Raw genomic sequence first — 15515 nt, forward strand, 5'->3', positions numbered from 1 at the left:
AGAGAACGGTTTGCAGGGAAACATTTACTCTGGTTTCTCAATCTGTTTCCTAGTGCCGGTTTGAAGTTCCTGCAGTTTTCTCTGTAAAACCGAGTTGGAACTTACACACCCCCATATATTTATGGAGTGTATTTTGCAACTGATAAGAAAGTTTGTTTTCCCAACAAGGTTGTGATTGACTGCTTTCACACCCACTTATCTCTGAGAACTGAGCATGTGGATAGACGTTCGTTCATCTAGCACAAAGGGAACGTGTTGAAGGGAAAAATTTTACTTAGCATCTCAGTCTGGTTCCTAGTGCCGGATTGAAATTCCTGCTTTTTTCACTGTAAAAACCGATTGAGCTAGTACCTCCGCATGTATATGTATGGATTGTAATTTGCAACTGAAGAGAAAATTTGTGTTCCCAGCAAGCTAGGTGAAGGACTGCTTTCACTCACACTTATCTCTCAGAACTGAGCATGTCGAGAGACATTCGTTCACCTAGCGCAAAGGGAACGGGTTGCAGGAGAAACTTTTACTCTGGTTCCTCAGTCTGTTTCCTAGTGCCAGTTTGAAGTTCCTGCAGTTTTCACTATAAACATGAGTTGGTGCTAGGACATCCCCATATATATATATATGGAGTGTAGTTTGCAACTGGAAAGAACCTATGTGTTCCCAACATGCTAGGTGAAGGACGGCTTTCACACACACTTATCTCTCAGAACTGAGCATGTGGAGAGACCTTCATTCATTTAGCACAAAGGAACGGGTTGCAGTGGAAATTTTTACCCTGGTTTCTCAGTGTGTTTCCTAGTGTCCGTTGGAAGTTCCTGCAGTTTTCTCTGTAAAACCGAGTTGGAGCTAGTACCAACCCATATATATTTATGGAGTGTAGTTTGCAACTGAGAAGTATCTTTGTGTTCCCAACAAGCTATGTGAAGGACGGCTTTCACACACGCTTATTTCTCAGAATTGATCATGTGGACAGACGTTCGTTCACCTAGCACAAAGTGAACGTGTTGCAGGAGAAAACTGTTTCTCTGGGTTCTGAGTCTGTTTCCTAGTGCGGTTTGACGTTCCTGCAGTTTTCACTGTAGAACCCAGTTGGAGCTAGTACCAACCATATATATGTATGGAGTGTAGATTGCAACTGAAAGAAACTTGTGTTCCCAACAAGCTAGGTGAAGGAAGGCATTCACACACAATTATTTCTCAGAACTGAGCATGTGGAGAGACATTCTTTCACCTAGGAGAAAGGGCCATTTTACAGGAGAAACTTTTACTCTGGTTTCTGAGACTGTTCCCAAGTGCCGGATTGAAGTTCCTGCAGTTTTCATTGTAAAACCGTGTTGGAACTAGAACATCCCATTATATATGTATGGAGTGTAGTTTGCAACTGAAAAGAAAGTTTGTGTTCCCAACATGATTGTTGATGTACGGCTTTCACACACACTTATCTCTCAGAACTGATCATGTGTAGAGACGTTCATTCATCTAGCACAAAGGGACCAGTTTGCAGGGAAAGTATTGTCTGGTTTCTCAATCTGTTTTCTAGTGCCGGTTTGAAGTTCCTGCAGTTTTCCACTGTAAACCAGGGTAGGAGCTTGTACTTCCCCTTATATATGTGTGGATTGTTGTTTGCAACTTAATACAAACTTTGTGTTCCCAACCATGCTAGTTGAAGTACTGCTTTCACACACATTTATCTCTCAGACCTGAGCATCTGGAGAGTCGTTCATTCATCTAGCACAAAGGAAACGGTTTGCATGGGAAACTTTTACTCTGGTTTCTCAGTGTGTTTCCTAGTGTCCGATGGAAGTTATTGCAGGTTTCTCTGTAAAACCGTGTTGGATCTAGTACATACCCATATATATGTATGCAGTGTAGTTTGCAACTGAAAGAATCTTTGTTTTCCAAACAAGCTAGGTGTAGGACGGCTTTCACACACACTTATCACTCAGAATTGAGCATGTGGAGAGACGTTCGTTCACCTAGCACAAAGTGAACGTGTTGCAGGAGAAACTGTTTCTCTGGGTTCTGAGTCTGTTTCCTAGTGCCGGTTGAAGTTCCTGCACTTTTCATTGTAAACTCGAGTTGGAACTATTACCTCCCCTTATATATGTATGGATTGTGGTTTGGAACTGAATAGAACTTTGGGTTCCCAACAAGCTAGGTGAAGGACGGCTTTCACACACACTTTTCTCTCATAACGGAGCATGTGCAGAGATTTCGTTCACCTAGGACAAAGGGACGTTTTACAGGAGAAATTATACTCTGGGTTCTGAGACTGTTTCCTAGTGTAGGATTGAAGTTCCTGCAGTTTTCACTCTAAAACCGATTGGAGCTGGTACATCTCCATATATATGTATGGAGTGTAGTTTGCAACTGAAAAGAATCTTTGTGTTCCAAACAAGCTAGGTGAAGGACGTCTTTCACACACACTTTTCTCTCAGAACTGAGCATGTGTAGAGAAATTCATTCATCTACCACAAAGGGAACGGGATGCAGGGGAATCTATTCTCTGGTTTATCAATCTGTTTCCTAGTGTCGGTTTGAAGTTCCTGCAGTTTTAATTGTAAACGCGATTTGGAGCTAGTACCTCCCCTTATATATGTATGGATTGTGGTTTGCAACTGAATAGAAACTTTGTATTCCCTACAAGCTTGTTGAAGTAATGCTTTCACACGCATTTATCTCTCAGATGTGATCATCTGGAGAGACGTTCATTCATCTAGCACAAAGGCAATTGTTTGCAGGGGAAACTTTTACTCTGGTTTCTCAGTGTGTTTCCTAGGGTCCGTTTGAAGTTCCTGCAGTTTTCTCTGTAAAACTGAGTTGGAGCTAGTACCTACCCATATATATTTATTAATTGTAGTTTGCAACTGAGGAGTATTTTTGTGTTCCCAACAATTTAGGTGAAGGACGGCTTTCAAACACATTTATCTCTCAGAATTGAGCATGTGGAGAGACGTTCGTTCACCTAGCACAATGTGTACATGTTGAATGTGAAACTGTTTATCTGGGTTCTGAGTGTGTTTTCTAGTGCCGGTTTGAATTTCCTGCAGTTTTCTCTGTAAAACATATTTGGAACTAGTACAACCCCATATATTTGTATGGAGTGTAGTTTGCAACTGAAAAGAAACTTTGCGTTCTCAACAAGCTTGGTTAAGAATGGCTTTCACACACAATTATCTCTCAGAACAGTGCATGTGGAGAGACGTTCTTTCATGTAGCACAAAGGGGAACGGGATGCAGGGGAAACTATTCTCTGGTTTCTGAATCTGTTTCCTAGTGCCGGTTTGAAGTTCCTGCAGTTTTCACTGTAATTCCGAGTTGGAGCTATTACCTCCTGATATATATATATGGAGTGTAGTTTGCAACTGAAAAGAAACTTTGTGTTCCAAACAAGCAAGGTGAAGGGCGGCTTCACAAACAGTTATCTCTCAGAAATGAGCATGTGGAGAGACGTTTGTTCACCTAGGACAAATGAACGGTTTACAGGAAAAACTTTTACTCTGGGTTCTGAGACTCTTTCCTAGTGCCGGAATGAACTTCCTGCAGTTTTCGCTGTAAAACCGATTTGGAGATAGTACCTCCCCGTAAATATGTATGGAGTTTAGTTTGCAACTTAAAAGAAATTTTGTGATCCCAGCAAGCTATGTGAAGGACGGCATTCACACACATTTATCTTTCAGATCTGAGCATGTTTAGAGACGTTCGTTCATCTAGCACAAAAGTAAAGGTTTGCATGAGAAACTATTACTCTGGTTTCTCAGTCTGTTTCCTAGTGCCGGTTTGAAGTTACGGCAGTTTTCACTGTAAAACAGATTTGGAGCCAGTAACTCTCCATATATATATTTATGGAGTGTAGTTTGCCACTGAAAATAAAATTTGTATACCATAAATGCTGGTGAAGTTCGGCTTCACACTTACTTATATCTAGAACTGAGCATGTGGAGAGACGTTCATTCATCTAGCAAAAAGGGAACGGTTTGCAGAAGAAATTTTTCTCTGGATTCTCAGTCTGTTTACTAGTGCCGGTTTGAAGATCCTGGAGTTTTCACTTTAAACCCGAGTTGGAGCTAGTACATCCCCGTATATATGTATGGAGATTAGTTTGCAACTGAAAAGAAACTTTGTGTTCCCAACAAGCTAGGTGAAGGACGGCTTTCATACACATTTATCTCTCAGAACTGAGCATGTGGAGAGACGTTCGTTCATCTAGCACAAAGAGAACAGTTGGCAGGAGAATGTTAACTCTGGTTTCTCAGTCTGTTTCCTAGTGCCGGTTTGAAGATCCTGCAGTTTTCACTTTAAACCCGAGTTGGAGCTAGTACATCATCATATATATGTATGGAGTTTAGTTTGCAACTGAAAAGAATCTTTGTGTTCCCAACAATCTATGTGAAGGACGGCTTTCACACACAATTTTCTATCAGAACTGAATCATGTTGGGAGACTTTCGTTCATGTAGCACACTGGGAACTGTTTGCAGGAGAAACTTTTACTCTGGTTTCTCAGTCTGTTTCTTTGTGCCGGTTTGAAGATCCTGCAGATTTCACTTTAAAAACGAGTTGGAGCTTGTACCTCCCCATATATATGTATGGAGTGTAGTTTGCAACTGAAAAGAAACTTTGTTTCCCAACAAGCTAAGTGAAGGACGGCTTTCACACACACTTATCTCTCAGAACTGAGCATGTGGAGAGACGTTCATACATGTAGCAGAAATGGTACGGTTTGCAGGAGAAATTTTTACTGTGGATTCTCAGTCTGTTCCTAGTTCCTGTTTGATATTCCTGCAGTTTCGCTGTAAAATTCGATTTGGAGCTTATACATCCCGTAAATATGTATGGAGTTTAGTTTGCAACTGAAAGAAACTTTGTTTCCCAACAAGCTAAGTGAAGGACGGCTTTCACACACACTTATCTCTCAGAACTGAGCATGTGGAGAGATATTCGATCATTTAGGACAAAAGGAATATGTTGCAGTAGACACTTTTTCTCTGGTTTCTCAGTCTTTTTCCTAGTACCGGATTGAAGATCCTACAGTTATCACATTAAAACAGAGTTGGAACTAGTACCTACCAATACAAATGTATGGAGTGAAGTTTGCAACTGAAAACAAACTTTGTGTTCCCAACAAGCTAGGTGAATGACGGCTTCCACACACAATTATTCCTCAGACCTGAGCATGTGGAGAGATATTCGATCATCTAGGGCAAAAGGAATATGTTGCAGTAGACACTTTTTCTCTGGTTTCTCAGTTTTTTCCTAGTACCAGTTTGAAGATCCTAGAGTTTTCACTTTAAAAACGGAGTTGGAGCTAGTACATCCCCGTATATATGTATGGATTTTAGTTTGCAGCTGAAAAATAACTTTGTGTTCCCAACAAGCTATGTGAAGAACAGCTTTCACACACAATTATCTCTCAGAACTGAGCATGTGGAGAGACATTCTTTCATCTAGCACAAAGTGAACTGTTTGCAGGGGAAAGTTTACTCTGGTTTCTCAGTCTGTTTCCTAGTGTCGGTAAGAAGTTCCTCCAGTTTTCACTGTAGAACGGATTTAGAGCTAGTACATCCCCATATATATATATGGAGTGTAGTTTGCTACTGAAAAGAAACTGTGTGTTTCCAACAAGCTAGGTGAAGGACGGCTTTCACACACACATATCTCTCAGAACTGGAGCATGTGGAGAGACGTTCATTCATGTAGCACAAAGGGAAAGGGTTGCAAGGGAAACAATTAATCTGGTTTCTGAGTTTCTTTCCTAATGCCAAGTTGATGTTTTTACAGTTTCACTGTAAACCCGAGTTGGAGCTATTACATCCCCATATATGTGTATGGAGTGTAGTTTGCAACTGAATAGAAAATTTGTATTCCTAACAAGCAAGGTGAAGTTCGGCTTCACACACACTTAACTCTAGAAGAGAGCATATGGAGAGACGTTCATTCATCTAGCACAAAGGGAAATGGTTGCAGAAGAAACATTTACTCTGGATTCTCAGTAGGTTTCCTAGTACCGGTTGAAGATCCTACTCTTTTCTCTTTACAACCAAGTTGGTTGTAGTACATCCCCGTATATATGTATGGAGTGTAGTTTGCAAGTGAAAAGAAATTTTGTTTCCCAACAATCTATGTGAAGGACGGCTTTCACACACAATTATCTCTCAGATCTCAGCATTGTAGAGACATTCGTTCATCTAGCACAAATGGAATATGTTGCAGGAGAAACTTTTCTCTGGTTTCTCAGTCTTTTACCTGTATCGGTTTGAAGATCCTACAGTTTTCACTTTAAAACCGAGTTGGAGCTAGTACATCCCCTTATATATGTTTGGATTGTATTTTGCAACTGAATAGAAATTTTGTGTTCCCAACAAGCTTTGTGAAGTAAGGCTTCACACACACTTATCTCTCAGAACTGTGCATGTGGAGAGACGTTCGTTCATCTAGCACAATTGGAACGGTTAACAGGAGAGAATATTACAAAAGTTTCTCAGAATTTTTTCCTAGTTCCGGTTTGAAATTCTTGCAGTTTTCACGGTAAAATGTTGTTGGAACTTTGAATTCCCCATATATATGTATTTCGTGTAGTTTGAAAATGAAAAGAATTTTTGTGTTCCCAACAAGCTAGTTGAAAAACGGATTTCACACACACTTATCTCTGAGAACTGAGCATATGGAGAGACGTTCTTTCATCTAGCACAAAGGGAACGGGTTGCAGGAGAAACTTTTACTCTGGTTTCTCTGTCTGTTTCCTAGTGCCGAATAGATGTTCCTATAGTTTTCACTGTAAAATCGAGCTGGAGGTAGAACCTCCCCATATATATGTATGGAGTGTAGTTTGCAACTGAAAAGAAATTTTGTATTCCTAACAAGCTATGTGAAGTTCGGGTTCACACACACTTATCCCAGGAACTGAGCATGTGGAGAGACGTTCATTCATCTAGCAAAAAGGGAACGGTTTACAGGAGTAATTTTTACTATGGATACTCAGACTGTTCTTAGTGCATGTTTGATGTTCTTGCAGTTTTCACTGTAAAACCGATTTTGAGCTTTTACCTCCCCATATATATGTATGGAATTTAGTTTGCAACTGAAATGAAATTTTGTGATCCCAGCAAGCTATGTGAAGGACGGCTTTCACACACCCTTATTTCTCAGAACTGAGCTTGTGGAGAGACTTTCGTTCATCTAGCACAAAGGGAAAGGTTTGCAGGAGAAACTATTACTCTGGATTCTCAGTCTGTTTCCTAGTGCCGGTTTGAAGTTACTGCAGTTTTCAGTGTAAAACCGAGTTGGAGCTAGTAACTACCCATATATATGTATGGAGTGTAGTTTACTACTGAAAAGAATCTTTGTATTCCTAACAAGCAAGGTGAAGTTCTGCTTCACACACACTTATCTCTAGAACAGGGCATGTGGAGAGACGTTCATTCATCTAGCACAAAGGGAAATGTTTGCAGGAGAAACATTTACTCTGGATTGTCAGTCTGTTATCCTAGTACCGGTTTGAAGATCCTCTTTTTTCACTTTAACACCGAGTTGGAGCTAGTACATCCCCGTATATATTTATGGAGTGTAGTTTGCAAGTGAAAAGAAATTTTGTGATCCCATCAATCTATGTGAAGGACGGCTTTCACACACACTTATCTCTCAGATCTGAGCATGTGGAGAGACGTTCGTTCATCTAGCACAAAGGGAACGGTTTGCAGGAGAAACTATTACTCTGTTTCTCAGTCTGTTTCATAGTGCCGGTTCTGAAGTGACTGCAGTTTTCAGTGTAAAACAGAGTTGGAGCTTTTAAGTACCCGTATATATGTATGGAGTGTAGTTTGCAACTGAAAAGTAATTTTGTGTTCCCAACAAGCTATGTGAAGGATGGCTTTCACACACACTTATCTCTCAGAACTGAGCATGTGGAGAGACGTTCGTTCATCTAGCACAAAAGGAATATGTTGCAGGAGACAGTATTATTCTGGATTCTCAGCCTTTTTCCTAGTACCGGTTTGAAGATCCTACAGTTTTCACTTTAAAACCGAGTTGGAGCTAGTACATCCCCGTATATATGTATGGATTTTAGTTTGCAGCTTAAAAGAACTTTGTGATCCCAACAAGCTATGTGAAGTTCTGCTTTCACACACAATTAACTCTCAGAACTGAGCATGTGGAGAGACATTCATTCATCTAGCACAAAGTGAACTGTTTGCAGGAGAATGTTTACTCTGGTTTCTCAGTCTGTTTCATAGTGTCGGTAAGAAGATCCTCCAGTTTTCACTATAGAAATGGGTTGGTGCTAGTACCTCCCCATATATTTGCATGGAGTGTAGTTTGCAAGTGAAAATAAAATTTGAATTCCTAACAAGCTAGATGAAGTTCGGCTTCACACACAGTTATCTCTAGAACTGAGCATGTGGAGAGACGTTCGTTATCTAGCACAAAGGGAAGGTTTGCAGGGGCAACGTTTACTCTGGATTCTCATTCTGTTCCTAGTGTCGGTTGAAGTTCCTGCAGTTTTCACAGTAAAACCGAGTTGGAACTAGTAATTCCTCATATATATGTATGGAGTGTAGTTTGCAAGTGAAACAAACTTTGTGTTCCCAACAAGCTAGGTGAATGACGGCTTCCACACACAATTATCTCTCAGAAACGAGCATGAGGAGAGACGTTCTTTCATCTAGCACAAAGGGAACGGGTTGCAGGAGAAACTTTTACTCTGTTTTCTCAGCCTGTTTCCTAGTACCTAGGTGAAGTTCCTGCAATTTTCACTGTAAACCGAGTTGGATCCAGTACCTCCCCTTAGATGTGAATGGGTATAGTTTGCAACTGAAAGAAAATTTTTGTTACCAACAAGTTAGGTGAAATTTGGCTTCACAGACACTTATCTCTAGAATTGAGCATGTGGAGAGACGTTCATTCATCTATCAAAAAGGGAACGGGTTGCAGCGAAACTTTTACTCTGGTTCTCATTCTATTTCCTAGTACCGGTTTGAAGATCCTACAGTTTTCACTTTAAAACCGACTTGGAGCTAGTACTTCCCAATATAAATGTATGGAGTGCTGTTTGCAACTGAAAACAAACTTGTGTTCCCAACATGTTAGGTGAATGACGGCTTCCACATACACTTATCTCTCAGAAATTAGCACGTGGAGAGACGTTTCGTTGTTCTAGCACAAATGGATCGGGTAAACAGGAGAAACTTTTACAATGCATTCTCAGTCTGTTTCCTAGTTCCGGATTGAATTTCTTGCAGTTTTCACGGTAAAATAGTGTTGGAGATTGTACCTCCCCGTATAAACGTATGGAGAGTAGTTTGAATCTGAAAATAATTTCGGTGTTCCCAACAAGCTAGTTGAAAGACCGCTTTCACACACATTTATCTCTCAGAACTGAACATATGGAGAGACGTTCGTTCATGTAGCACAGAGGTAACGGTTTGCAGGAGAAACTTATTATCTGTTTCTCAGTCTGTTACCTAGCGCCAGTTTGAAGGTCCTGCAGTTTTCACTTTAAACCCGAGTTGGAGCTAGTACATCCCCGTATATTTTTATGGAGTGTAGTTTGCAACTGAAAACAATCTTTGTGTTCTCAACAATCTAGGTGAAGGACGGCTATCACACACACATATCTCTCAGAACTGAGCATGTGGAGAGACGTGCGTTCATCTAGCACAAATTGAACGGGTTTACAGGAGAAAATTTACTCTGGTTTCTCAGTCGGTTTCCTAGTGTCGGTAAGAAGTTCCTCCATTTTCACTGTAAAACCGATTTGGAGCTAGTACATCCCCATAAAAATGTATGGAGTGTAGTTTGCAACTGAAAATAAAATTTGTTTTCCTAACAAGCTAGGTGAATTTCGGCTTCACACACACTTATCTCTAGAACTGAGCATGTGGAAAGACGTTCATTCATCTAGCACAAATGGTACGGGTTGCAGGAGAAATTTTTACTCTGGTTTCTCAGTCTGTTTCCTAGTGCCGGTTTCATAATACTGCAGTTTTCAGTGTAAAATCGACCTGGAGCTAGTACCTTCCCTTATATATATATGGAGGGTAGTTTGCAACTGAAGAGAAACTTTGAGTTCCCAACAAGCTACGTGTAGGTCGGATTTCACACACACTTATCTCTCAGAACAGAGCATGTGGAGAGACATTCGTTCATCTAGCAGAAAGGGAACAAGTTGCAGGAGAAACTATTTACTCTGGTTTCTCAGTCTGTTTCCTAGTGCCGAGTTGATGTTCCTGCAGTTTTCACTGTAAAACCGAGCTGGCGGTAGAACTTCCCCATATATATGTATGGAGTTCAGATTGCAACTGAAAAGAAAATTTGTATTCCTAACAAGCTTTGTGAAGTTCGGCTTCACACACACTTATCTCTAAAACTGAGCATGTGGAGAGACGTTCATTCATCTAGCACTAATGGTACGGTTGTAGGAGTAATTTTTACCCTGGATTTTCAGACTGTTTTTATTGCCTGTTTGATGTTCATGCAGTTTTCTCTGTAAAACCGATTTGGAGCTTGTTCCTCCCCATATATATGTATGGAATTTACTTTGCAATTGAAAAAGGATTTTGTGATCAGAACAAGCTATGTGAAGGACTGCTTTCACACACACTTATCTCTCAGAAATGAGCATATGAAGAGACGTTCGTTCATGTAGTAAAAGGGAAAGGTTTGCCAGGAGAAATTATTACTCTGGTTTCTCAGTGTGTTTCCTAGGGCCGGTTGAAGTTACTGCAGTTTTCAGTGTAAAATCGAGTTGGAGCTAGTAACTCCCCTATATATATATGGAGTGTAGTTTGCAACTGAAAAGAAAATTTGTATTCCTAACAAGCATTTGAAGTTCGGCTTCACACATACTTAACTCTAGAACAGAGCATGTGGAGAGACGTTCATTCATCTAGCACAAAGGGAAAAGTTGCCAGAAGAAACATTATACTCTGGTTTCTCAGTATGTTTCCTAGTACCGGTTTGAAGATCCTACTTTTTTCACTTTACAACAGAGTTGGAGGAAGTACATCCCCGTATATATTTATGGAGTGTAGTATTAAAGTGAAAAGAAATTTTGTTTCCAAACAAGGCTATGTGAAGTACGGCTATCACACAACACTTATCTCTCAGATCTGAGCATGTGTAGAGACATTCGTTCATCTAGGCACAAAGGGACTATGTTGCAGGGGAAACTTTCTCTGGTTTTCTCAGTCTTTTTCCTAGTAACGGTTTGAAGATCCTACAGTTTTCACTTTAAAACCGAGTTGGAGCTACTACTCCCCTTATAAATATATGGGGTGTAGTTAGAAACTGAAAAGAAACTCTGTGTTCCCAACAAGGGTGAGGGGGCGGCATTCACACACAGATATCTCTCAGACTGAGCATGTGTAGAAACGTTCGTTCATCTAGCACAAATGGAAAGGTTTGCAGGAGCAACGTTTACTCTGGTTTCACAGTCTGTTTCCTAGTGCCGGTTTGAAGTTCCTGCAGTTTTCACAGTAAAACCGAGTTGGAACTTGTACCTCCCCATATATATGTATGGAGTGTAGTTTGCAACTGAAAAAAACTTTGTGTTCCGTACAAGCTAGGTGAAGGACGGCTTCCACACACAATTATTCCTCAGACCTGAGCATGTGGAGAGATATTCGATCATCTAGGGCAAAAGGAATATTTGCAGTAGACACTTTTTCTCTGGTTTCTCAGTTTTTTCCTAGTACCAGTTTGAAGATCCTAGAGTTTTCACTTTAAAAACGAGTTGGAGCTAGTACATCCCCGTATATATGTATGGATTTTAGTTTGCAGCTGAAAAATAACTTTGTGTTCCCAACAAGCTATGTGAAGAACAGCTTTCACACACAATTATCTCTCAAACTGAGCATGTGGAGAGACATTCTTTCATCTACCACAAAGTGAACTGTTTTCAGGGGAAAGTTAACTCTGGTTTCTCAGTCTGTTTCCTAGTGTCGGTAAGAAGTTCCTCCAGTTTTCACTGTAGAACGGATTTAGAGCTAGTACATCCCCATATATATATGGAGTGTAGTTTGCTACTGAAAAGAAACTGTGTGTTTCCAACAAGCTAGGTGAAGGACGGCTTTCACACACACATATCTCTCAGAACTGGGCATGTGGAGAGACGTTCATTCATGTAGCACAAAGGGAAAGGGTTGCAAGGGAAACAATTAATCTGGTTTCTGAGTTTCTTTCCTAATGCCAAGTTGATGTTTTTACAGTTTTCACTGTAAACCCGAGTTGGAGCTATTACATCCCCATATATGTGTATGGATGTAGTTTGCAACTGAATAGAAAATTTGTATTCCTAACAAGCAAGGTGAAGTTCGGCTTCACACACACTTAACTCTAGAAGAGAGCATATGGAGAGACGTTCATTCATCTAGCACAAAGGGAAATGGTTGCAGAAGAAACATTTTCTCTGGATTCTCAGTAGGTTTCCTAGTACCGGTTGAAGATCCTACTCTTTTCTCTTTACAACCAAGTTGGTTGTAGTACAACCCCGTATATATGTATGGAGTGTAGTTTGCAAGTGAAAAGAATTTTGTTTCCCAACAATCTATGTGAAGGACGGCTTTCACACACACTTATCTCTCAGATCTCAGCATTGTAGAGACATTCGTTCATCTAGCACAAATGGAATATGTTGCAGGAGAAACTTTTCTCTGGTTTCTCAGTCTTTTACCTAGTATCGGTTTGAAGATCCTACAGTTTTCACTTTAAAACCGAGTTGGAGCTAGTACATCCCCTTATATATGTTTGGATTGTATTTTGCAACTGAATAGAAATTTTGTGTTCCCAACAAGCTTTGTGAAGTAAGGCTTCACACACACTTATCTCTCAGAACGTGCATGTGGAGAGACGTTCGTTCATCTAGCACAATTGGAACGGTTAACAGGAGAGAATATTACAAAAGTTTCTCAGAATTTTTCCTAGTTCCGGTTTGAAATTCTTGCAGTTTTCACGGTAAAATGTTGTTGGAACTTTGAATTCCCCATATATATGTATTTCGTGTAGTTTGAAAATGAAAAGAATTTTTGTGTTCCCAACAAGCTAGTTGAAAAACGGATTTCACACACACTTATCTCTGAGAACTGAGCATATGGAGAGACGTTCTTTCATCTAGCACAAAGGGAACGGGTTGCAGGAGAAACTTTTACTCTGGTTTCTCTGTCTGTTTCCTAGTGCCGAATAGATGTTCCTATAGTTTTCACTGTAAAATCGAGCTGGAGGTAGAACCTCCCCATATATGTATGGAGTGTAGTTTGCAACTGAAAAGAAATTTTGTATTCCTAACAAGCTATGTGAAGTTCGGGTTCACACACACTTATCCCAGGAACTGAGCATGTGGAGAGACGTATCATTCATCTAGCAAAAAGGGAACGGTTTACAGGAGTAATTTTTACTATGGATACTCAGACTGTTCTTAGTGCATGTTTGATGTTCTTGCAGTTTTCACTGTAAAACCGATTTTGAGCTTTTACCTCCCCATATATATGTATGGAATTTAGTTTGCAACTGAAATGAAATTTTGTGATCCCAGCAAGCTATGTGAAGGACGGCTTTCACACACCCTTATTTCTCAGAACTGAGCTTGTGGAGAGACTTTCGTTCATCTAGCACAAAGGGAAAGGTTTGCAGGAGAAACTATTACTCTGGATTCTCAGTCTGTTTCCTAGTGCCGGTTTGAAGTTACTGCAGTTTTCAGTGTAAAACCGAGTTGGAGCTAGTAACTACCCATATATATGTATGGAGTGTAGTTTACTACTGAAAAGAATCTTTGTATTCCTAACAAGCAAGGTGAAGTTCTGCTTCACACACACTTATCTCTAGAACAGGGCATGTGGAGAGACGTTCATTCATCTAGCACAAAGGGAAATGTTTGCAGGAGAAACATTTACTCTGGATTGTCAGTCTGTTATCTAGTACCGGTTTGAAGATCCTCTTTTTTCACTTTAACACCGAGTTGGAGCTAGTACATCCCCGTATATATTATGGAGTGTAGTTTGCAAGTGAAAAGAAATTTTGTGATCCCATCAATCTATGTGAAGGACGGCTTTCACACACACTTATCTCTCAGATCTGAGCATGTGGAGAGACGTTCGTTCATCTAGCACAAAGGGAACGGTTTGCAGGAGAACTATTACTCTGTTTCTCAGTCTGTTTCATAGTGCCGGTTTGAAGTGACTGCAGTTTTCAGTGTAAAACAGAGTTGGAGCTTTTAAGTACCCGTATATATGTATGGAGTGTAGTTTGCAACTGAAAAGTAATTTTGTGTTCCCAACAAGCTATGTGAAGGATGGCTTTCACACACACTTATCTCTCAGAACTGAGCATGTGGAGAGACGTTCGTTCATCTAGCACAAAAGGAATATGTTGCAGGAGACAGTATTACTCTGGTTTCTCAGTCTTTTTCCTAGTACCGGTTTGAAGATCCTACAGTTTTCACTTTAAAACCGAGTTGGAGCTAGTACATCCCCGTATATATGTATGGATTTTAGTTTGCAGCTTAAAAGAACTTTGTGATCCCAACAAGCTATGTGAAGTTCTGCTTTCACACACAATTAACTCTCAGAACTGAGCATGTGGAGAGACATTCGTTCATCTAGCACAAAGTGAACTGTTTGCAGGAGAATGTTTACTCTGGTTTCTCAGTCTGTTTCATAGTGTCGGTAAGAAGATCCTCCAGTTTTCACTGTAGAAATGGGTTGGTGCTAGTACCTCCCCATATATTTGCATGGAGTGTAGTTTGCAAGTGAAAATAAAATTTGAATTCCTAACAAGCTAGATGAAGTTCGGCTTCACACACAGTTATCTCTAGAACTGAGCATGTGGAGAGACGTTCGTTTATCTAGCACAAAGGGAAGGTTTGCAGGGGCAACGTTTACTCTGGATTCTCATTCTGTTTCCTAGTGTCGGTTGAAGTTCCTGCAGTTTTCACAGTAAAACCGAGTTGGAACTAGTAATTCCTCATATATATGTATGGAGTGTAGTTTGCAGTGAAAACAAACTTTGTGTTCCCAACAAGCTAGGTGAATGACGGCTTCCACACACAATTATCTCTCAGAAACGAGCATGAGGAGAGACGTTCTTTCATCTAGCACAAAGGGAACGGGTTGCAGGAGAAACTTTTACTCTGTTTTCTCAGCCTGTTTCCTAGTACCTAGGTGAAGTTCCTGCAATTTTCACTGTAAACCGAGTTGGATCCAGTACCTCCCCTTAGATGTGAATGGGTATAGTTTGCAACTGAAAGAAAATTTTTGTTACCAACAAGTTAGGTGAAATTTGGCTTCACAGACACTTATCTCTAGAATTGAGCATGTGGAGAGACGTTCATTCATCTATCAAAAAGGGAACGGGTTGCAGCAAAACTTTTACTCTGGTTTCTCATTCTATTTCCTAGTACCGGTTTGAAGATCCTACAGTTTTCACTTTAAAACCGACTTGGAGCTAGTACTTCCCAATATAAATGTATGGAGTGCTGTTTGCAACTGAAAACAAACTTTGTGTTCCCAACATGTTAGGGAATGACGG

The sequence above is a fragment of the Camelus ferus genome, chromosome 31 (genome assembly GCF_009834535.1).
Source record: "Camelus ferus isolate YT-003-E chromosome 31, BCGSAC_Cfer_1.0, whole genome shotgun sequence".
NCBI classification, from domain to species: Eukaryota; Metazoa; Chordata; class Mammalia; order Artiodactyla; family Camelidae; genus Camelus; species Camelus ferus.